Below are 24,979 nucleotides of genomic sequence, written 5' to 3'. Positions count from 1 at the left end.
AAACTAACTATGAAATATTAGCTCATAAACTATTTAAATAAAAATGCATCCTTAATGTACTAAAAATAAAAAATCTGATGTGTACACCACATAACTTCCTTGTACATATTATTAAATTATACGCATTTTTTCTTGCATTTCATTTAAACTTATTGGATTGAATTAAATCTACTTCGCCGACAGCGCATAAACCAGAATAGAATAAATGCATTCTTTAAAATTCACTCTATTTGTTTACCATAGCCACACTCTGGCGCTAGGTTCACTTAACAGCATTATATTTCGTTCATATTATAACTCAGAATGTACAAAATTTATATCATTTAAAGAATTATCTAATCGTTGCCACATGTTCTATTCAAATACTCTAGTATATCTAGAACGATGTATAAAAAGAAATTAAACAAACAAAACAAAAAAGAAACAGTTTTTCACAGACGATTGAGTATTTCTCATTCAATTAATTCAGTTCTCACTTCGCGACAAGGCAAAAATACATAAAAACTCAAAATATCTGTATTAAAAATTACGAAGTCAATCTTAAACAATTATATCCTCGAAAAAATTCCAGAAAGGATTAAGCATGATTTAATTCGCAATAATAAATGAAGGCGTTATCTTTGTTGTTGCGAAGCTAAGTTTCTCTAGATTGGCAGCAAATCCACTATCCTGCTGTTTCAAATGTAAACAAGCAATGGTAAAAAAATTATTAAGCTTAGCGGCACTTAAACAACTTTAAAATTGTTGATAATTCTAAAAATATTGCATACAGATTTACTAAAAGCATAAAAACCTTAATCGGAAGATAAGAATAACATTTAAAGCAAAAAATGTACAATTTACAAACATATGAGAATAAAGAAACTGAGATCACTGAGCCGGGTAACAGAATGGATATATACATAAATATATTTATATAGGTTTGGTGAGGCCGATTGCAACCAAAATACGAGGTGCACATCTACGTGGTATAGCAGTCCTATATATAAAATTTCAACGTTCTGAGGCTACTCGTTTTTGAGTTATGCGAGATACGTACGTACATACGTTCGTACAGACGCCACGAAAATTTCTCTTCAGAATTCATTTTAAAGCAGTTTTATAATTTTTTTGGAGGAAAAGAGTATTTTATTCTGTCCTTACGTACAGATATCACGCAAAAACATCGTTAAATTGCATTCGATAGCGGTCAAAATGGATATTTTCTTTGAAATATGCTGCTTGAAACTTTTCGCGATTACAATACTTCCTTTTTACTTCGTACAAGGAAGTAAAAAGGGGGGCCTTTCTAAAATAACGCTAACAGATAGCTCTTCGGTTTCCACACCTTAATATACCATAGGTTAAAAAATTTTATAAAACATTGATGGTATTATTAGTGTCCGGAAATATCATGCATTTATTCCTAACATAATTTTATCAAAGATATCTGCGCTGCATGACTGTATATCATTGTAAAACGCTTCATTTTAAACACTGATTTTCCAAGTACATTTACAGTTAAAACTCAAGCACATAAATTTGCTAAATGGTGTTCACGAATTTCTTGAACATGTTGAATAGAAAGCATAAGCATTCCGAGAGTTGTTTGTACACCATACAGGTGACAGTATGACTTTGCTCAATTTCTCCACAAGTTGTGATGGGAAGCACCCTAGAGGATCGAATTCGATGGTCTTCGCCGCTTTTCCCGTAGCAACAACCTCTCGAGAGGGCTTTCGGCTAACCGCACATTTACAGCGCCCCCATGCCGCAGAGACACTATGCATTTATATCTATGCGTGTCTTCTCCAGGATTCGAGTCTAGGCCCTACGGTACGGCAGTCAGCCACGCTAACCACTATTCCGGTTAAGCGGGCCATATGCAAATAATATATAAATGTAAGATAAAAAATATGTTAATTCAAATTATCGTCGTAACTCCCCCTCTCTATTCTAAAAATAGTGAATTTCTCTTTGCACTACGTCATTTAGACCATATGACTCTTACATAATTCTGCTGATGTAATTGGAACTAAAACTCAAATAGCTAATAATAACAGTATTAATTATCCAATTGAAATGCATTGAGAACCAGTCTTCTGAATTAATATTTCATCCTGATCATAACTTACTTGCTTTCCACGCTTTGGTTGGCTGGACTGCTACCTGCTACTCTTTTCTTAATGCAAATCTATCAAAAAATGTAAACCTTTCGGAAATAGGCACAAGTAATGTGCCAAGCTGTTTATGGCCTCAACATGTTTACTGAAAAAAAATCCTGATTTAATCTGCCACGGCTGCTAGTTTCCTATTCAATGTGTATCGTCATTTGAGCAATCTACGCTATCGAAATTCTTGCGTTTCATTACAGATTCAACCTTTCTACGTTCTGCACTAGCAATATTGCAATGTACGTATTTAATATATATATATATATATATATATATATGGAATATGGTCAACTAAATGTTAAATAGAAAGTCATCACATGCTGAAGGCAAACTGCATTAAATGCCGTATGCTTAGAATTAGACGCTTCTTTCCAAAGGAAACCTGTTCACTACTCTGCAGCTCTCGAACTTTCCTGAATTCCAGCATGCAGTTCTTACCGATATGAAGTTTTACCGTATCTGGTATATCTGTACATTTCTTAAATTTTAAAATAATGCAAGAATAATACTTTTAGTTATATCTTGAAAATCAAAAAAGCATTTGGAAATTAACTATAAATCAGTTGCTCATCTCAACATCGAAAAAAATCAGCGGTATATTTACATGAAATTTTTATAAAAAATAAATGTTATATTATGTTCATAATAAATTGCACATGTTTCTAACGTTCATGTAATGGTTCTATTGAAACCAGAACACTCAATAAAACAGCACAGATGAAAGGGCTGAAAACGAAACATTATTAAATGAAACAACACAACAGAGGAAAAGCACAACGGAATATGGACAGGAAGAGAAAACGAGATTGTACAACAGACTGACAGATTGAAATAATAGAAAACGAAAAGTAAAGAGAAATCTTAAGTAAAATGAAAAAAAAAAAGAAATTTAAATAATAAAAACAGTAATTGGGAAATTTAAAAGTTGAAAAGTGAGAAAGAATGATTTATACTTTTGACTTCATCCAAGTGACTCAAGCTGCTTGCTTTTCTTCAGACGCGTAAAAGCTTTTCGTCTCAACCCGCATTTTCCTCATAGCTGAGCTATAGATAGCAATCTCTTCTGATAAAAGATGCGATAGTTCAGGGAACTGCAATAAATATTTCATTCAGCTAACATTTCAACTTTAGAACTTAATATTTCATTCCTAAGTAGCCAAGAATTGTTGCAGTTAAAGACTATTTGAAAATCAAGCAATGTATTTTCAGATTTATCACCATAGAAGTGATAATTCAAAAGTTTTAAAATGATCTAATATTTATTTGATGTAATATTATGACATAAATTATACTTTGTGATTCCAGGTATTTTATATTTATATATATTAGTTAATGGCACAGAGAAATAAATTATGTATGTATATGTAAATAAAGTAAATTGCCCTGAATTTTCGTGAAGAAAGCAGAATTAAATTTACTAAAATATTTAATTTTTAATACTATAAGACTAATATCTTTAATTTTCATAAAAAAATTTAAATATAAAATATGAATAAAACTAAGTGTATGTTTACACTGATTCATTCCTAAATTAGTTCCGTTGTTTCGCTGTCATTAAGAAATATATTCCTAAGTATTTCAAAAGCAATAAATAAATTATATTATTTTTATATATAAAATTTAGAAACTTGAAAAATACATAAATTATTTAACCAATCTTAGACAAGTATGTAAATGTGATTAATTACAACAAGCAAGTTTTGTAAATAAAGACGACAATGCTTTATGCCACGTTATTTGTCTCATCGCGAAAAATAGAACAGAAATTTGTTTTCTATCCGTTTTATCTCTTTCATTAAAAATGTTTTGGCCCTTCTTTGGAATATTCATTCAATAGTAATTATACTGCAGATTTAAAGCACAGTTAATCTAATCATTGTACTCTCGAAAGAACTGAAAATATTCTAAATTTTGGATTAAGTTTGGAGTTATGACTTCCAAAAGAAAAAAAAAAAAAAAATGAAAAATTCCAAAAGAAAAAAGAAAGGCAGAAATGTTTTTTCTACAGTTTTGATCAAGAGAATTGATGCCTGTCCTAATCTGAAACATACTCCTTACACGTAAAAAGGAACTCATGCAACACCAAATAAATGTAGCTCTGTAAATGAGGACGGGTTAGTTGTCAATCAACTCTGAGACTTTACAGTTCAAAGAGAGATGAGTTTAACTTTCTGAGTGATTTGGGAAATTTACGGTATTCCTTGCGCCTGAGGAGGAATTTTTTAAAATATGCATTGTCTTTGAGCTATTTACAGCTACTGATTCTAGTGTGTTTATAATATATAGTCAATTTTTTCCCTGCTCATTAGGAAGGATTATTTAAAGAGAGGGCAACAGAACCGTACGTTGCAACAATATACACCAGCGGGCAAATCTTAAGCAACTTCTTTAATTTTGGCCATAATTCCTCAAAACATCAACTATGAGATGTGAAATTCATACAGAGGTACAATGTAATATTAAAAGATGAGGAAAGTATAGTAGTAAAAAATGAATAGGACGCATACAGTACAGAAAGAATAGAAAAAGGCTTTATTGATAGAATGGCGTAGATAGAAAAAAACTACTTGGCCAAGAGTGAGAAAAAGAAACCATACAGCCTTAATACGGGATATGATTTTCATACACTGCTATGGTTGTGTTACACCGTCTGTCGATACTCAACACACAATATTTAACATTTCTTGGGGTAAGAGTTCCCAGTCTTCGATGAACATATGTTTCATTCATTTTGGTGTTCTCTGGAGGGTACGCTTTCAACTGTGTGGACATGCATAGTCAACAAAGTCGGGACCAATGGCACCCCGGAATAGATGCAAAGAGGGTATAACTTCCTCTCAGTAACAATTTTCGGTAAGTGAATCGCTTTCAAAAATTTAGAACTCCGTCTGTTCATTCCTCATACTGCCTCCCCATACAGGCACACCACGATAGCCCTAAAGGACCGTTCCCACTGGGATTTATGTGAACGGAGACAACTGACGTAGACGACCCATCTCCCAAACCAGTTTATTCCCATAGGGCAGCAAGCTGAAAAATCTGAACTGCAGGCATAGCTCAGCTAGTCGACATATGGAAGTGACTCCGTTAGCTCAGATAAACCCCAGTGGGAACGGCCCTTAATGGTCTCTGCCTGATGTTAGAGGAATAAAAGGGTTTCCCTACCTCTCTCCATATCAAATGGCGCTAGAAATCGTTTGCCAGACTGGAGCGACTCTCATAGTTAAAGAAGACTTGACTCCATTGATGATGAGTCGAGTCTTTGTGTTCTCTGCAACACAGTGTCTTCCCCTCATGGGCTGCTGGCAATGGCTTTCAGGACGGCGGGCGAATAGGTCACCTTGTGTCTGGCTACAGTAAACCGGGCAACTGTCGTCCGGTTGCCTTTCGTTGTAGATATATTATATGTTTACATGTAGATATGTAACATCTTAATCAGCAGAATTGTTTAATGAGTAACTCATGCCCGAACAGTATCGTGATTCTTTCTGTCAGATGTTCTTACAGATGTCGATTACTGCCTTCTGACTTATTGTTGCATACAAGCATGCTTTATGATATTGCGTACCTGTACCTTCTCTGATAATTAATTGCATTACGATTTGAAAAAAGGTTGCCACTGAAAAATACAATATCACGCGCGCTTATTTATTATAGATCTAATTGATTGCTCAGTCCAGAGCAGCTACTGTTAGCGAAATATGTTGCATCAGCATGGACGACATACAAGAAGGCTTTATCTTCGCGGAATTATTCATTTTTTATTGATAAAGAAAGTTTAGAAATAGGATCTAATAATGATATTGGACTACGTAATATTCATCAAATTGGCCAAGATAACTAATAGACATACTGCAAGTAAAATTTTAGGGCATTTTAGACATGAAAAATCTCTCATAGGTCTCATGGCACTCTGTTGCCACAATGGTTAGCTTACAGCACTTGTTTGCCAGACATATAAATGATAACCACTATCTCCACACATATTTGACAGTTCACTTAAACGCTGCAATATGCTTTGTCCCTTCAATGAATATTGTTGCGTTTATCTTTCTTCTGACACCAGTTATTTCGTTATTTCCTTCCTACACGTTCGTACGGGGTTCGTAGATTTGGAGTAAATAACGATGACACTTGATGAAGCATCGAAACACACTTTATTTAGCCAATATTAATCAGGACAGCTCCAAAGTCACTTTTTACAGTCGTTGAAGATCTACTATAAGCACGCTGGAACAGTCAGCGACACAGCCTTGACACTGTCAGGCAATAACGGTGGAGACTTCCTGCAAAGCACCCGACTCTGCTTTCCGGAGTACAGCTCCCGACTCTGCCTGGTCGTTCTCGGAACTCCACGTACTCTCGAGACTCTCCATGCTACAGCTCGCGATGCATTCGACGACACACAGAGCACGGTTCCCGACTCTTCGGTTCAGTCGTTCCCGGAGCTCAACCCGCTCTCTCGACGATGTACTAACCTCGATACACTAAGAGACTCCTTCGGTGCACTCGACGACCCTCTCGGCATTCGCTGCCCGGCTATCACCTCGATCGACTCCGCAGGCATTGACTCGCTAGACGAGACACCAACTCGATACTGACTAGACGAGGCACACCCACTCGCCCTTTCGATGAAGCACACACTCACTGACTGTGGACCAGCAAGGTTTATATATAGATTTCGGCCTGTGTTCGAGAACATTCTGGGCTAAACCGGTAAGAATTCGTTCCAGAAGGTTCTCCAACCGTCCAAGGTAAATCGCCAATTCTGTCGCCAAATGGGCGATTTCTCGCCGAATGTGGTAACGCTGCCCTCCTTGCTCTTTTATGGCAACCCTAAAACTACTTTGAGGGGAAGCTATCTTACCGCGCCTATACATTTCGTAAGAATATTCTTTCAACGGTGAGGTGACAATAGTAATATTGGTTTACGGCACGCAAAATCTTAATACTTTTTTCAAGAATTAGATGCAGCTTATTTTGTTTAATCCTGTGTCTAATGCAGCTTTACTTTTCACTGTATCTGTCATTTTGTCATCTAAACTGTCTTTTGTGTTTTCTAATTTATGCATTCATTCGTTTATCGCCACTTACCCCAAACAGGTTTTGCTTATCTCTCGTGAAAATTAGATCCACCATTCAGAACTCTCATCGACTGAGCATACTTGTCATCGTATACATTGAAAATCTAGCGAAAGGTCCATTGTCATTTCTACAGAACACAATATGATTATTTTCAAATCTGTCTGTGGGTAAAAGATGCAAGTCTTTACCATTATAAATGATCTAATGTGCACATTCGTTATTTCTCGATTCGTTAAATTGCTTGAAAGATTTCTGAAAATTTGTCTCAGCTTCTCCTTTTCCTTCCCCTATTTTAAAGACATGGATATATTACATTTGTAAGTACAATACCCATAAGCTCTAACTTGAACAACGGTATCATATACATCATAGAGCAAGTCATACGTCATTAGAGAAATGAATTCATAAATGAAAGCATATTGAGGAAATATTCAAGACTTATTCTTTATTATTATGTAAATTCTTTCTATTATAATCTGTCTCTGCATACTGTTGACAAAAGATTGTTTTTGCGATATTCTCGCGTTAATGTGCATAATTTAAGTGCAAAAAACTGAATTCGAAATCATTTGCTTCTGAGTAACAAAGGCGTTAATTATTAATTCCATTTAAGATAAAAAGATTTCATATTCGAGAGTCAATAGTTAAGAAAATTATGAAGATCTTCATATACATGTGCTCTTGACGTGCGTAACGGAAGTACAGGCACTTGGCGACTTTGACAATTAATGATTTTTCTTCTGAAATACTATTAATAATCAGGTATTTGAATTAAGCGTTAAGATCATAATTATTGCACGTAATTATTAAGAGCTGTTACATTTAAATTTAATTATTTATGAGCTACCTTAGATAGATTTTTAATATCTATTCCACTGCTCTTAGAACAAGATAAGCCAGAGTTTTCGAAATTTTAGGTTAGGTTATAAGGGACTTTTTTGTAAACTAATACATTATTTGTAGCTTAGTTCTTTCTTTTTCATCCGTCAGCCTTCAACAGAATGTAAATTAGTTTAATTAGAAAGCGAATTTGAAGGCAGAAACCCCTATATCGACAATGTTAAAGTGGCCATTTTCGATGTACCTTTGCTCAAACTCTGCTGTAGATACATGCTTGAAATTTTGTATGTAATTAAAATATAACTATCTTATTTTACTGAAATGAGCTTTTGAAACATTTTGAGCTTTAGAGTAATTTACAGAATATTTTGTTAGGCATCATAAAATTTAGCACTTTTCTCACACAAAAAAATGTTAAAATTTTGTTTTTCTTAGTTTATCACAAAAAGCTCATTTCAGTAAATATTAGGAAACCTAATAAATAAGCCATACAAATTTTAGATACCTGTGAGCAGTAGTTCCTGAGAAAAGGTACATCGAGTATAAAAAAATCACGTTTGGAGAAAAACGCGTTTTTATGTAAAAATCATTTGGGTTCCAACACCCCTTATTAACACCCTTATAAGACAGTATTGTGGAAACCACCGAATATGAATGCTTAGGAATCTTCCTACTAGCCGATCTATGGATTGGTGAATGACGTTAGGATTCCTTAATTCAGGAAACTAGTTAATCGAAGTCAGATTTTGAATTCTGCTGTTTTAAATACGAGTGCTTGAAAGTTCCCAAGCAACTATGGCTAATATTTGTTAATTTTTATTTGTACTACAATACTAGTTTTAGAGAATGTTTTAGATAATTTTCATCTCTTGTCTACGCTGGATTTCCATTTAGTTGCAAGAACGGTAACCCTTTACACAATGCAAGATTTGATAGATTATTACATTTAACGTTATAAAATTACTTATTATCGCAAATTATCCAAGAAATGTTTGATAGGGAACAGTGGAGAAGCTTTTGATAGAAAAGTAGCTATTTTTTGCGTCATACATTGGGAAAGGGAGACAACTATGTAGAATGATTTAAAATAAATTATTCTGGATAATTATCTCTATACGTAATTTTATTTCAGCATAATTTAGCATCTAATGTAATCTGTAGGACTACTATTTTTTATGAATCATTACTTCTGTGTTCCCATTTCTCTTCTATATTCAAAGTGGATATTTGTTTATTATCACTTCATCTGTTAGGACAAAAGAGTTCTCTTTATTCTTGGGCTAAATTTAGCCCTTTAAATTTGTAGTTTTTAAATAAATCAATAATACAATTATATGTATGTGGGGATATGTTTCTTTTATAAGTAATAATGGCAACGCGCTCACCAGCAAGATCATGCGGCCATTTTCGGCAGACGAGATCTAGACGGGAAAGATGATGAAGCTTGAATTCTTATTTCTTTTTATGTGTTATTTTCGTGTTAATTATGTTCGTGTGTTTTCGTCATTAAATTACTAAATATCACTACCGTTTTCATCAATATGAGTGTTCTTATAGTTCGTAAATACAACTACATCCTACATGGGGGCTCAGCCCTTTGAACTCTCTCTTCATTAACCTAGACTCTAATTAAAGTCCTGTAGAATATCATAATTAAAATACCATTAGATGTCACTCATCGAACACAGAAGCTAATCGAAAACAGAAGCAAAATGCTGCAGTTGCCGCCATTGCTGTGATGAATCGAAACCGCAAGTAGAATGTTTGAATTATTTCAGGAAAACGTTCCTGTTGTTCGATTGCTCACCTGATGCTTCTTTAATGAAGTAATATAATTTTTTACTTCATTAAAGAAGTCATTTATTTACTAACATTACTAACTTTATTTAATGATGCTCAGTTGATGCTGATATGATGAACAAAATATGAAAGGGAACGAAAGTTATTTAATTTTGACGAAAAGTATTTGATTGAAACGTATTATTTTGAAATGAGTATTGTTTTGATGAATCATTTGAAGCGCATTTTTAACAGTTGTTAGTTCGATGATTCTTTCAATCTTCGATATTTTCGCTTTTTACCAACAAGTGCTTTGCTCATTTCTTTTGATGCATATATTTTGAAAGCATTATAAAATGTTATTTGAAGTTATTTAAAACTATTTCGAACTGAAATTTTATTTTCTATTCTTAAGGTATATTTTAGAATTTGTTTGAAGCACGAAGTTTTCAGTGTTTAGCATTATAGTTATTAACATTTAAAAATATTTGTGTGATTGCTCGAAACTGATAAATAATGTCCATCTTTAATGATTATCCCAACATTGCACGATCAATAAAAATTGCCAGTACACAACAAATCAAGCTCTTAACATCGTTTAATATTTGGTACCGATACCGATAGACAAAATCGCGCTCGATTGCGTATATTTTCAGCATTTAACTTAGAAGATACAAAGCAAAAAATAATAAAATAATTTTCACTCAGCTATTTAATTGCTATATGTAATTTACTAAAAATTTTCTACTGATATTGAGAAGTGTGCTATCACAATCCTTACTAATCTTACTAACCCCTATTGAAATCAGATTTATCTGACGTTAGTGATGTTGATGACGAGCTTCTGGTGGAAAATTCACCCCCACGGATATCGTCGCAAAACCGAGCATTACTCACACACCAGATGAATCTTTATGTAAATAATTGGAAGAGAAAACCTGTGTTGATAACTCGCCTCGAAATTTATTTTTTCCGGCTCAGAGTGTTTCTTTTCAATGTTTTGGTCTGAAAAACATCGTCGGCCTGTTTAAACCCTTCTCCTTTCGTGATAATTACAATATTGAAATTTTTATTTCAGACATTAATTTTTTAATCGATATCAGATAAAGAACTCTATTCATCAAGTAATTTTTGTTAAAAAATGTCTAACAGGTCCCAGCTTTAACTTTAAAAAGATCAATTCGTGGAACTACTAATTGGGAACATTTAGAACACCATTTGTTAGACAAATTTTCGGATAAAATTAACAGCCTTCAATTACATCAAATCTTGGAATCTCGTCGTATGAAACCATTTGGAACTTTACAAGGCTATTTTTTAGCCATGCGAGATCTCGCGCATAAAAGTTCTATTCATGATTCTTCTCTGATTGAATATGTTATAAACGGTATTACTGATTCGTCAAACAACAAAATAATTCCATTCCTGAATTCAAAGAAAAACAGACAACTTACGAAAAATTCTTTAAGAGTTCAAAACATTTGAGGCAGAATACTCAGAAGAAATTTCATAATTCCCTTCATGATGTTAAACTTGATAATAAACGTACATCAAACACGCAAACAATATGCGCTATTCTTGTGGTTTAAAATGGCATAAAAGCGTCAATTGACCGAATAAATCAAATGGCAAATTTTGTTATGGATGCAAAAATTATGGTCATGTTCATACTAACTGTCCTACAAAGTCTCGTAATTCTATCACGGAAACTGCTCCTAAACATTCTGCACCTGATAGAACTATAAACGCACTTTCGCTCAAATGTTTTCCAAACATTCTATGCATGTTGATATTCAACTTGCAGGAGCCCTGTTAACGCATTTTGTGACACTGAGTCACAAGCCACTCTAATTAATTAAAAAACATATCGCAAGTTTGGTTCTCTACCATTACATCCCTCCAGAATTACGTTCTCAGGAATTGTCCGAGACACAGTTCAAAGCATTGGATTTTTTCAGGACTCCAATGAAATTTAAAAAAAAAAAAAAAAAAACTATTTTACCTTCTAAACCACATGTAGTAAAAGATGACATGACTCTTCTTGATGGGATTATTGGAATCGACGTTTTGCAACAAACTCGATTTACGTTTGATCAAGACGGTATTCATTTCTGCAACAGTAATAATGATGAAATTTTTGTTAACACTGCTAATGTTACCGATGATCAAACCTTTCCTTTGATCTTTTAAACATCTCAAACTCTGAAATTCGCGAGGAAGTTAAACATGTCATTACTCCTTACAAACTACATAAATACTGTTATGGGAGATTATAAGGGAATGAAAGAAAATGAAAATCAGTTAAGGATGAAGATCACGATTTGAATTGGATTTGGACACGGATGATGATGATTACAATGATAAAGATGATGATGATGGCAGTCCTGAAGCTAATGATAATGATTATGATGATGATGATGAACAAAATGTGCAGAATGATGAAGAAGGTGTCAAAAATAAACTGAATTAGTTAAAACAAGGTTCACAAAAAAGAATTGAATAAGCAAAATAGAAAACACCTGCTAAAATTGCAGAAACTCCCAACGAAAGAGACGGAAAAGATTCTCAAAACTGAGAAAAAGAGCTTTTCACAGAAGTTTGTTGATGATTGAAGCAAGAGATGCTAGAAACCTTCTATCTGAGAAATTTACCTAGTGATATCACTACAGAAGAAATCAAAGCTTTGTCTTCTGATATTTTAGATGTTGCTGTGCCGAAAACAGACGCAAAGAAGCGAAAAGAGTTGTTTGCATTTTCAGAATTTAATAGTGAAACTAAAGCTAAGGAAAATCACAAGACCCTTCAGTATTGTCATATTGCTAACTCGTGACATTATTTAATTAAATTAAAAGTATTTCTAGCTTAATGAATTTTTGTATGATTTTTTAGGTTAGGATTCTAAAGTGAGAAAACTACATGAAAATATTAATAACGTATTTCTAACGTTTCAAAGTTTATAAATTATTTGTATGAAAATTCATTCAGTATACCATTCCTAACAAAATTATAAATCAAAGAATGTTGCACACTAGTCAATCACAAAAGAACATCATTGAATGGCATTTAAGGGAAAGAAAATCAATCTCGAGTTATTCTAATTCATATATTAAACGATCCCTCAAGGCAAATGGAAAATAAAGAAAAAAAATCTCAAATTTTTTAAATTAGGTATCTCGTTGAAGTTTTGCGGTACAAAAGATAAACGTTTTGCTTTGTATTTTTATGGGTTATAAAATATTCCTAAGCGCAAGTTTAGGAAGCAGGGAGTTTCAAAAATAGTTAGGAAGTTTACGACCAACTCTTAACAAAACTAAAAGCGAGTCAGGTCTTCTGTGGACACAGTGTATACATTTTGCTTTTAACTTACAGTATATTCTTACTGAAATATATGAATGAATATTATTAGATTTTTAAAAATTCTGTCCTTATTATGACAGTTAGATTGCAATTTGTTACATGAAAAGTAAGACAAATGAGAAAGGTAAATATTTTCCAAGATCAATATCAAGAAAATTTATCTGCTTTCTATAATAACCTGATTGCAATCCACTTACATGTACAATAAAGCAATCATTCTTTTTAAAGTTCAAAGACCTCACGAGCTATAGTTTGCAACCTATTATTTTTCCAAACAACGATTTTGTCCAATCGCGTGGGGGTACATCGTCTGTCCATGATACGATAATCAATACTTCAAAAAAGCGTTTCTTTTCTTCTTATTCGGGAAGAAGGAATCGTAGAAACTCGTTTGAATTCCAGAGAAGGACACTGTGAACTTATTTTAAAGAAGTTGGAGACAGATAATAGTACTCTAATCAGAGCAGCGTGCGGTTTGATGAAGTCCTTCCGGCAGCTGCATGCAAGCGATTATCTGTATTGGAGAGCTTTGGAGTAAAGAAAAATGTAAATATAAGAATTGCAAATCGGCCACTCTGCTTTCTACTTAAGATGCAAACATAATTCTGCATGAATGAAATTACTTTCCAAAGCTTCCTTCTTTGTTCTATTAGTCTATTTAAAGCGGTATTTCATAAATGCAATTTAACTCGAAGAAAAAATAAGCATATTTTAGTGATGGGAGAGGCAGTGAATGTAATAATAGTGCCTGTGTTTCGATTGTTAAACTGTATTGAGGTTATAATTTACCTTTTGTTTTCCCAGAAGAAATCATGATTCTTTAAACAGATGGGCATTATAAATCGAATAATTTTTTCTGATCACTAAAATCTGCTATCGAGTTCTAACGTGTTTAATAAACCTTCTTAATGTTTCAGATATTATGGAAGAAAACATCGCTTTCGCGTCAGTTTGAATTTCTTAAATAATTTTGTAAGGAACAATATATGTTTCCCCTTAGATGAATTTCTAAAAAATTTTACTTAATAGCACAAAATTAAAACTACTTAAAATTTTTAAATATGGATGTTAGTAATTCAAGAAATGCTTTTCTGAGCCATTGTTAAGGAATTTAAGAGTTTAAGAGCTGTTACAGAAATATGCTGTTTTTTCCTAAAATTAAATGTGATCGGGTAGTTTTTTTTTTTTTTTTTCCTTAGCACTATACAACAATTAACAGAAGTGAAAGTGATCCACGAGAGTCGAAATAACACTGAAAAAAGTAAAAACACTTCAAAAATTAATATCTCTGCGAATCTTAAAACGTTAAGCTTAATCAATTATATGAATTACAAGAAGTGTGCAATAGGCTTCGCTGAGATGAAAACTGTTTGAGAGTTTTATCCGATACTTTTCGTTATTTTAATATAGACACTCATTTTTATGTTACAAAATTATAATACAACAATAAAGTTATTGATATGTACCGATGTATTTAATACATCGCATTGAAACAAGTTATATTAATGCAAATAAATGTTCATAAAAATTTATCATTTCAATATATTATAAATAATATCAGTTATATCATTTAAATATATTATTTAAAAAATAAAATAGAAAAATATGCTATTCAGATGTGTGTTTTTTGCTTTTAAAAGTGATTAGTTAAATATTCGGCAGTTAAAATTTAATTGAAATAAATTAAAGACCTTATTATCATGTCGAAAAGCAATACCCAACAAAACCGAATATTTACCAGTACTCTTGGAACGTAAATTAAAAGACTTATGACAATAATTGAAAAGTTACGTGGATCATAAATGTCATACGGCAGTACAAATTTAGCATAACGATTGTATAAAGTATGTAATGCCTTAAAACTTTGAATAGCGTTCGCTTGGTAACGTCAAAAATTAAGATTAATACAGTGAAAAGTCTTTAATCCGGACGTCCATAATCCGGAATGATCTATAATCCAGACCTCAAAGCTACAAACTTTCTATGCGTTTACGCATGCGGGGTATTTATTTTCGGGCTTTCCTTCTCGGTGTTAAATTTTCATTGTCGGTTAGTGTAAATTTACTAGAATATTCCTGTTGTTACGCATTTCCAGATTTGGGGGAACGATACTTTTCAAATATGATGATGCCAACATTTGAAGTGCAGATAGGAAGATATAAAGATATGATATGAATAAAGCATACTCCGTGAGCTTTAAATTATTTAGTCTGTTATTAGCTTATTAGGTATATAAGAAAGATTATTAAAAAACCTTGAAATTACAATATGAATTAAAAACACACATCAAGCATCTTTCATTTTCTATTCTGTTATTTTAGAATACTCACAAAATCCTTTCATTAGGAGGGAAAATAAGTTAACGAGATGAACAATATTTTTTAAGCGATTTTATTTACAGGACTAGCAATGTTACCACTAGCGTAATTTTTTCTAGCAAGTAGAACAATCCAAGGATAGTTAAAATTAAAACATTTGAATTTGTTCTTTTTCGAAGAGAAACGGAAAGTATCCATGAAATGCGAAACATCCATAAAAATTATTCAATAATGAAAAGAACTGAGATATCCTTGAAATTGAAAGCACGATTCCGGAACTGAAAGTCTTCATTTACTAGTAATTTAAATGCGTATTTCATTGAAAATAGTGATTTTGAAACTGCTTGCATTTCCTAAACTACTTATATTATTCTCGTTAAAATATGCTGAACCTTTTTCATCCACTTTCAAAATTACAGAAGACAGAAATAAAAATTACTCTCCATCTCACATAAAGAATATTATTTAATGTTCTTTCATGCTCGAATGCGATTAAAAAAATAAAAGTTTTGGAAAGATTTATATGCTCGATGAAAGAGACCGAAACAGAAAACCGATTTTGTCTACCATATTATCAATTCCTTTTCGTGCATAGATGTAAGCAGTAATTTCTTCAAAGGAATAGTTAAATTTCATTTCGGTGTTATTTGAAAGCTATACATCAGCTCTGTTTATAATTAATAAGTACTCTTAAAAGGATCATGGATTAAATAGTTATTATATTGCCTTTCTCACATTTGTTTCTTTTTACTTTTGTTCTACATAATAATATTTAGCAGTGACTAACTATTCACTAACTGCTCAATAATATTAATTACGTCCTTTAAACAAATTTATGCATGTAGATGAGTAAAAAAGAAGTTACAAACTTGTTCATCGGGGATCTTTGCAAAATTTTGGGACTTCTTTTGTCAGGCATTTATCATCCACGTGAGTTAGTAAGCTTATCATCCACGTGAGTTAGTAAGTATTATGTCTTTGAGTGAAACATAAGATCTTTACTTTCGTTATTTTCAGCAAGTTACGAGGAATGGTTATATTACATAAAATTAAAGATAATTTCTTAACGTTTTCCTTTTTACATGAAAACTTGGAGGTTAATCTGTTTTTCAACATAATTTCCACCTACTTAAAGACACTTATCATACCGCATTAGCAGTTACTGAATTTCTCTTCATAGAAATTTCCTGCCTCATTTAATAACTATTTTTGGTACTCAGCTTGAAACTAACTCCCGATAATTTAAGTGCTTTGTCACAATTCCGTATACAGAATTGCTTGAAACCGGAGGAAACTTCGGCAAATAATGATGAAATCGTAAAATATATTTTTTCGAACTTTTTCTTCACCAAGACATCAGGTATGATGGATGGTAGGTAGCTCATTTCATCCTCATTTCATCATCGCGCTTTACGATTTTATCATTATCTACAAAATTTTCCTACATTTCAAGATTTACTCTGTATGAAATTGTGACAGAATACTTAAATTATCGGAAGATGTGCTCACACTGACTTAAAAAAATGGTTAATAAATCAAGCTATAGCTTTCTATAAAGACATAATCAGAAACTGGACGTATGACGGGATATAGGTGGCTTCATGCAGGTGGAAATTATGTTGAAAAGTAAATTTATTCTCATACATTCAAGTAAAAATTAAATTATTCAACGAATTATCCTCGTGTTTAAGTAATATAAAAAGTCATTAATTTAAAATACACATCTCGCATTTATTTTTTATTTAATTAGGATCAATTACCTTCATAACATCATTAATTAAATTTTAATTAATTTTCATAGTTAATCCATCTGTAAGTGGTTAATAAACTGAGCCATTTTAAAGTAATAAGCACACTTTATCATAATTTTATTTTTGCAATATCTAACTAATCTTATATTAGGATAGGCGATAGAGAAAAGAATGAGCACGACACAGACTGACTGAGTTGATCAATGTTTATGTTTACAGAAAGTTAACTTTTGCCACATGTTCCTTTATATTCGCTATACTATTTATATCTGGTATGTAAATTGATGAAGACATTGAAATTTTCTCCGGATATCTTCACATGTAATTATTGTCACTGCTTGGAACTGTAAAAAATATTTAAATGTTTTTGGTCATTTATTTTGCTCTTCTGGCTTATTTATCCACAAAGTTTATGCGAACTGTTAACTCGCACAAATATTAGCTCAGTATGTGAAAATACTAAAAAGGATCAAAATGTTTAATTTAATTGTTCTTTGTTTTGAAGCTAAGGATAGCAATGATTTGCAAAGCATGTTTTAGAAAACCTAGTTTTTAAGATTTTTATTTTGGAATAAAGGTAACGTATTTTAAGATTCAAATAATTGCGAACTTTTTTTATGTTAGGCTTAAGAAATTGTGTGATGTATGAGCTTTAAAGCATGAATTCCCTGATTTAGTTATTGTTTACTTTAGTTATTATTAGTCCAAAGGGGCTTTGTCCCTGAAGGACTATTGTTTTCATTTTGCGATTTTGCGTCGGACTCCTATAAACGTCGGTTCACTTTTCAAACTGTTGCCACAAAATGTTAGAGTCCTGCATTATATTTGAAGAAATTAAATAATGAAAAATCTGCATAAATGATTGTCTATTTCTCGCATTGTGATAAAACAATGGTACATAGAGCCATCGAATTTTGAATGACGAAATCCTACTGCGAATATGGGCATCTGAAATCCCAAATTTGGAATTTGTTTTATTATAGATTTTATATTTTGTTAAACTTTAACGAATTTTTGATTTACAAACTCAATGCTTTAAAAGCGAGAAATGGCAACGTTATATATAAAAAAAAAATACTTTTATCTCCAGCTCGCGAGACTGTGTATATCGGAAATTCTAAAGATATGCTTAATTTAACATTATTTTGCGATATTGCTCTTGAACTGAATTTTATGGTTTAAGTGCAAAGAACATGATATTTAATAAATAAAGGTACCACTCAAAACGTTAAAAAAACGCCCCTTTGGACGTAATTTAAAATCTGAAAAATTTCAGATTTTTTTTTTTAGTTATTTATTTTTACTTTAGTTATTATTTCTAGTGTTCGCAGTGACATCAGCATCTTGGCAGAGTTTCACGTGTTCGTTTATTCAGTACATTAGATAATTGGAGGCTTTTATAGCAACAGCTAATTTTCATGAGTTACTGTAATTGATAAAAGATGTTTCCAATGCTATATATTTTTTACTTCAATAAAATAAAGTTTGTAATAAAATATATAATAGATAGAATTTAAAACATATTCATTTTATAATGCATCCAGGTGACAACTTTTCGAAAATTTTCAATTTTGTTGTAATTAATAAAATATGTTTATAAAGCCATTTATTTCGCAATTCTGAACAGATTCTTTTCTTTTATATTCATCAACAGTTTCATTCCGTTATTAAGATTTTTTATATGTTTTAGTTATATTGTTGCTACCTTGGATAAGGAGCTTTCTTGATAATGGACTTTCGAAACTCATATACGTGAAACGAAAATATGCATTTTAGGGAGTATTATTACTAAAGGAATTTCATAAAGAAAAAATTAATATCTTAATCCTTTCTATAGCATTTCAAGTATTCACACAATTAATGAGCTGAATTTTTTCCGCCTAACATACAAAACATCTAGAAACTTATCCATAGGTTATAAAATACATATACATTTTTTATGAAAATTCTTTGGTCTGTTTAATAATCCATTTTGAATTCGCTATTTATCCGTATATTATAATAATACAAAAATAATGAAATCTAAATAAGAGCACTGTTTAGCAGAATGTAAAATCGACAAATACCGGTATCTGTCAATCATATGTGTTATCAATGATATAATCGTTTGTGTGGTCAATCATATAATCGTTCTGAAAAACGAAAAATATATGCACTCCTAGCAATTTAAGCACTCCTTTTGAGGAGAGGAATATTTTTTCCCCTATTAGGTATCTCAATTAAAATTTAATGAATGGACATTTAATTAATCTGAGAAAATAATTAGCAAATAATTCTTAATATTTATTCTATGATTTTAAATTTTATTTCCAAATTCATTATAAACTGTATGTTTACTTTTCAGTCTTGCACATCAGAAATGCATGTTCAAGTTTCTGTGAATTCTTGAAAAATACATTCACGAAAATAATTAACATTTGCTGAATTTTATAGTTCAGGTATATTAGCATATAATACTTTTAAACTGCATTTAATGTAGTATAAGCATTTCATGGCAATTGTCATTTCTATCTGGTTCGTTGGTAAAAGCTATTAATAACCGTTCCGAACATAAAGAAGAAAGGAATTCAATGAAGGGGAATGAAGGTAAGGACAAGTTAAAGATCTCGCAAATAGATGCCAAAAAGAAACAACAGTCATAAATTCTTCAATAACTAGAAATTTACTTTTGTAAATTTCTTGCTGTTGAAGAATTTAGCGTTGTTTTCTTTTCTTGTTCAAAGACCTCTAATCAAGCAAAAAATTCGAAACACAACGAATTAGATTCCCAGTATCTCCTTAACAAAGAAATAAAGCCGTTAAATCAAACATTTTACAAAAAATAACGGAATGGTATACAAATAATTTATAGAAAGCAGTTTTTAAGAACAGAACACGAGAATGACATGCACAAGTCGTACTGTATTCAAACATTTTTCATGGAAAAAGTAAGATGTACTTTTTAATAAAATTCATCCATTCTTTTTTCTAAAATACTTCTAATCTTTATTTGCCCTAAAGTTCCAAAGCGCGGTTCTCTGTAGTATCTCTAGTTCCTATAGATGTTTTTTTTTTTAACTAATCACTGCTTAAAACCATATATAGCAGATTTAAATTTCCTATTTGTTGTTATGAATTTATAAAGGTATTAGGCTTTTCAGAGCAGATTGATTTAACCGACCTCGTTCGAAGGGCGTTTTTCAAAATGTTTGTTATATTTTTGAATTTAAGTGATTTTTAAAGAATTGTACTCAAACTTTAATGTAATCACTGCAAAAGCGATAAAAAATCATTATTTTGAGAAATGTATACAAAAAACTGAAAATTTTATATCAAAATTAATAAAAATATAAACCGTCACTGACAGAAAAATATTGTTGATAAAAATCTATTTTTTGCTTTATTTTATACATACTACTTAGAAACATGTATTGAACCAGAATAATTTGAAAATATTGACTGACTAGCAAAATATGGTCAAATATGTCAGTAAACACTAAATTTTATTAAAAAATACACACGCTATTGAAGAAAAAATGATGTAATTTAAATACTATAGGATTAATTTTTTAACTGCTAGTCTACATTATGTAAAATAATGTATAAAACGTGTGTGCAAAATTTCAAGTGATTCTATAATGAACGTTTAGAGTTATCATGGTTGCCGTGAACAGAAATCATGAAAAAAACAACTAATCAAAAATCACGTTTAAAGTTTTCAGTTTGTTACATGACATTATATATACAAATATTCACTAAAAATGCTCCTGCATTATATGTGACAAAATGAGAGTATAACATTTAAAAGAATAGAAACCTCAACGTTATGATTGCCTTTTAGTTCATCAAAATAACTTTTTTCATTTGCAATAAATGTTCCAGATAATTTCATAGATAGATGTTTCAGTTTCATTGTGACTACCAGCATCAGCAGTCACATATTTAGTGTATTAGTCGCTGTAAAATTTTCGCTTTTTTGAATGACTACGTATAAATTTTGGCATTCTCGAACTTTCGATTTTTAAACAGAATAAAAAAAGTGCAGAAAAATGAATCTTTAGCTGATAAATTAGTGCAGGAAATTTGTACACGAAACCGAAATACCGAAATCTCAATGTAAACAAAACAATAAGTTTGAAACGTTGTTGCCAAACGTAAAAGAGAAAATACATAATGAAAATACTTTGCCAGATTCTCCAAACATATCGAAAGGGTTAAAATTATTTAATTTATATATAACACAGAAAAATGTGGAAGTTGCACCTTTAATTTGTCCTTTAAACTTTAACTTCCGGTGTGGCAGACAGTTACTTCCGATCTGTTGTATCTCAGAAAAACGGGTATATCTCCACTTCTAATCAACATATCAAGAAGAGAAAAGCTGTTTTCGATAGCTAAGAATATGGCCTTAAAAAATATTAAATTTTAAAAAAATGAGTTTTTCAGTCGAAATCGGCCTTTTGAACGAGGTGGGTTACCTTAATTGGTTTGGTTAATTTAATAAGCACATGAGGGTCATCTGCTTACGAAGAGAGATGCCTCCGTAGAGGACTTTCTAGGGGAAAAGGATTAGTTTTCACGTTACACATGGCAAAAACCAGGAAAACCAACCATGCGGCCAGCCCGTTAGCTTTGTTTCGAATCCGCGTCGAACGAATTCCTCAGCCAATGGTGATATTTTTTGGAGTAGGAAACATTCAGCTCTGCCTCCGCCGGAATTCGAGCAACGGATCTTCCAGTGATAGCTTGATTTGCTACCAGTTACACCCCTAATTCACGTATGGAAAAATGCCATAATTCTCAATAAGCTGAATGATAAATGATAGTCCCACAGTGCGACTTAAAAGCCACAGTATGTAAAGACTATTTAACTGCTTTTTTTAAGTTCATGTAATCTGCTGAACATTTTGATCATCATAAAACACATCACATAATGAAACATAATTAATCTTTAAATTTCAGCATTTAATGACTATGAATTATCAGAAACATTCCTTTGACATTTGACTCTCTACTTTTTAATTTAGAACTTTACTTTTTCCCGAGTTCAAATCTCGATATTAAAAAGATGTGCAACGACAAAAGTTTTGTGTTAGGGGGCTCTTTAATAATTATTTGGAAATGATTATTCGCCATATATTATGATTAGGTATGTACTATATGATGTTGGGAACATCCTATTAATTACACTAAAATTGCGAAAAATTTTATGAAAATTAGTTTATATACAAATTATATTATTATGAATCATAAATTTCCAATTAGATATACTACGAATTATATAAGTTAGAATTATTATAAATTATATGATTTATATATAAAAGCAAAAAAAAAGACATAAATCATTAGTAAATTACATTATGAAAACAAAAACATAAATCAGTAGAAATTACACTAAGGAAATAAAAATATAAATTATTAGGAAAAATTGCTTTTAAATAAGACATAAATAAATAGGAATTACATTAGGAAAATAAAGACTATAAATCATTAGGTATTACACTGGGAAAATAAGGATAAAAATTATTAGGAAAATTTGATTTTAAACCAATGACATAATGCACAAATTTAATTTACATAAGTAACGGACAAATGTATTTTAAGGATAAGATAAATACTTCATGCCAAGTGAAATGACAACACGCCTCATTACTGTCAATTTTCGAGGCAGCATAAACGTTAAGTTAAAGATATTGATATTATATCACTTAAACGACAGTTCTACTCAGAATTAGTATTATTTTCTAAGTAGCTTATGGGATAAATCTCTTGGTAGTGTAACGAAACATTTTGTGACTAATAAATGGCAAGATTTTAATAACATTAAAACATCGTTTCTAATTTCATTTGCAGTCTCAAGTTAATTTGCCGCATTGTCGGATATTGGGATAATTTATAAATGTATTCTCGTTTTCTAATTATTATGTCCACGAAGCGAATTTCAAATCGAGGAACTCATAATGGAAGAAAAAATCCTTTCAGAGCTCAATAATTAATATCTCCCCAGCTTCGTAAAGCGTTAAATCATTTGTTGGTTTTAACACCTTATCTCTATACTAAATTAATCAAAGAAGATTTGGATTATATCTTACCGCGTTATTGTTCTAAAACTACATATTTATGAATCTGTTATTTATGTTTTTGCATTGTTTCTTAACATGTTTCCTGCTTATTTGCATATGGTACCGAAATTATGATAGAACATTACGAAGAGAGAGAAATTAAATGGATTTTAGATACATTATTTTTATTATTTTCAAATGTATAGAAGGTAAGGAAATTATTTTAACTCTTCTATATAGCTTCCATTACAAGAACTATCTTCGCAAAAAAGAATAATTAAATGCACTATGAGCTTCCGAAGCAGTTGTAATTATCTTGAAATGAGCAAATATTGTGAGATTCAACATCGTCTTCATTAACTATAAATTTAAATACTGTAAAAATTCATAAAAAGTTTGCTTTTTTACCAAGTCCTGCAAGATAACATAGAACATAATGAGTTATTTTCCGATTGTTGTAAAATAGTCATGCTTATATTGATCAATCTGAATTTTATTTTTAGTAGTATGACATATTTGCATATATATACATATTTTTTACGTTTTACTGCATTATATTAGAGTATTCAGTATTCAAAATGATTTTAAGTCTTATAACCACAGATTTAAAGTCAGCATTTCTGAGACATCAGCATTTTCAAAAATTTGTGTTTGTGGTTTTCATTTGAGCGTAGCACTGTTTTCATCTTGGTCTCACAAAACATATCAAAATGTTATACTAACATTCTGAATATGGCTTCCTGCTGCACATATTGCAACTGGTATATAGTTATATTGTCTTGATTTAGATTCATTAAATTACGGCAATCCAAGGGAAAAACTACTAACAGATCAAGGAAGTTTATTTACGGAGTGCGCTAGGCTAGGCGACATCATGAGAGATAAAAATAATTACATCAAAAGAGGGGTTCATCTAATTGTGCAACTATTCCATGTACCAGAATTTGAACACAAGTCGAGCTATTAGTGCTGAGCTTGCCTTAAAAGCTTGGCTTCTGGTGAGCTCATATTGTGCCACAATAATCAAATCATTTTACATCGAAGTCTAATAGAATCAAATACGCAGCTAATTTCTTCCTCAGAAAGAATCATTATTCGAAACAAGATTTTTTATATGTTTGTCTTCCCATGTGATTGCAAAGATAAAAACACTTGAACTGAAATCTCGTGAGCTAGTTAACAAAGACCTATCTAAGTATTATATGGAAAAATGAAATGGTGTACTTTTAAAATGAAGAGCAGAAGAGTTCATTCAAGCATGAACCACGTTACCTACTATCCAGTAATTTTGTCAGCTGCTGTCAAATGTTCTCTAGATTTTCTTTTCGAATCTCACGTTGAATCTCAACAATCCATGTGTAGCGGTTTTAAAATTTTAATATTCTTATATTACATGAACATCCTATCAATGCAGATAAGTTTTTAGAGTAAACACAGGAGGCTTTGCATACGAATTAAGATTCTGAGAATAGTATGCGAAAAACCTTTAAGCTTATAACATCTTGCATAACGAAGCTAAAAGAGAGGACGAGGCTAAAGCAATCATTCGTAAAGGATTACATACATTAAGACAGTTCTTAATGAAATATTACATCGTTTGTCACTTTTCCTGTTCTGTAAATGCTGATTTTTGAAAAAGGTGTCGCAGCAGTTAA

At 31.5% G+C, this 24,979-nt stretch overlaps 1 protein-coding gene across 2 annotated transcripts in view; it reads right to left on the bottom strand.

Annotated features, from left to right (window-relative positions):
* The window catches only part of LOC118189166 (thyroid hormone receptor beta-like), a 492,136-nt gene that overhangs the window by 172,045 nt on the left and 295,112 nt on the right, over nucleotides 1-24,979 (bottom strand). The window contains exon 2 of one of the 2 annotated variants that reach the window (XM_085823171.1): nucleotides 3,107-3,244. The exons of the other annotated variant lie outside the window; for it this stretch is intronic. The gene's annotated coding sequence lies outside the window, so the exon portion shown is untranslated. The remainder of the gene's footprint in view (nucleotides 1-3,106; nucleotides 3,245-24,979) is intronic. 2 annotated transcript variants of the gene reach the window in all.

This window comes from Stegodyphus dumicola, chromosome 9 (assembly GCF_044657685.1).
Source record: "Stegodyphus dumicola isolate Sdum_Otavi_A_Nest chromosome 9, ASM4465768v1".
In the NCBI taxonomy this organism is placed as follows: domain Eukaryota; kingdom Metazoa; phylum Arthropoda; class Arachnida; order Araneae; family Eresidae; genus Stegodyphus; species Stegodyphus dumicola.
This window is presented reverse-complemented; position numbering and strand designations above follow the sequence as displayed.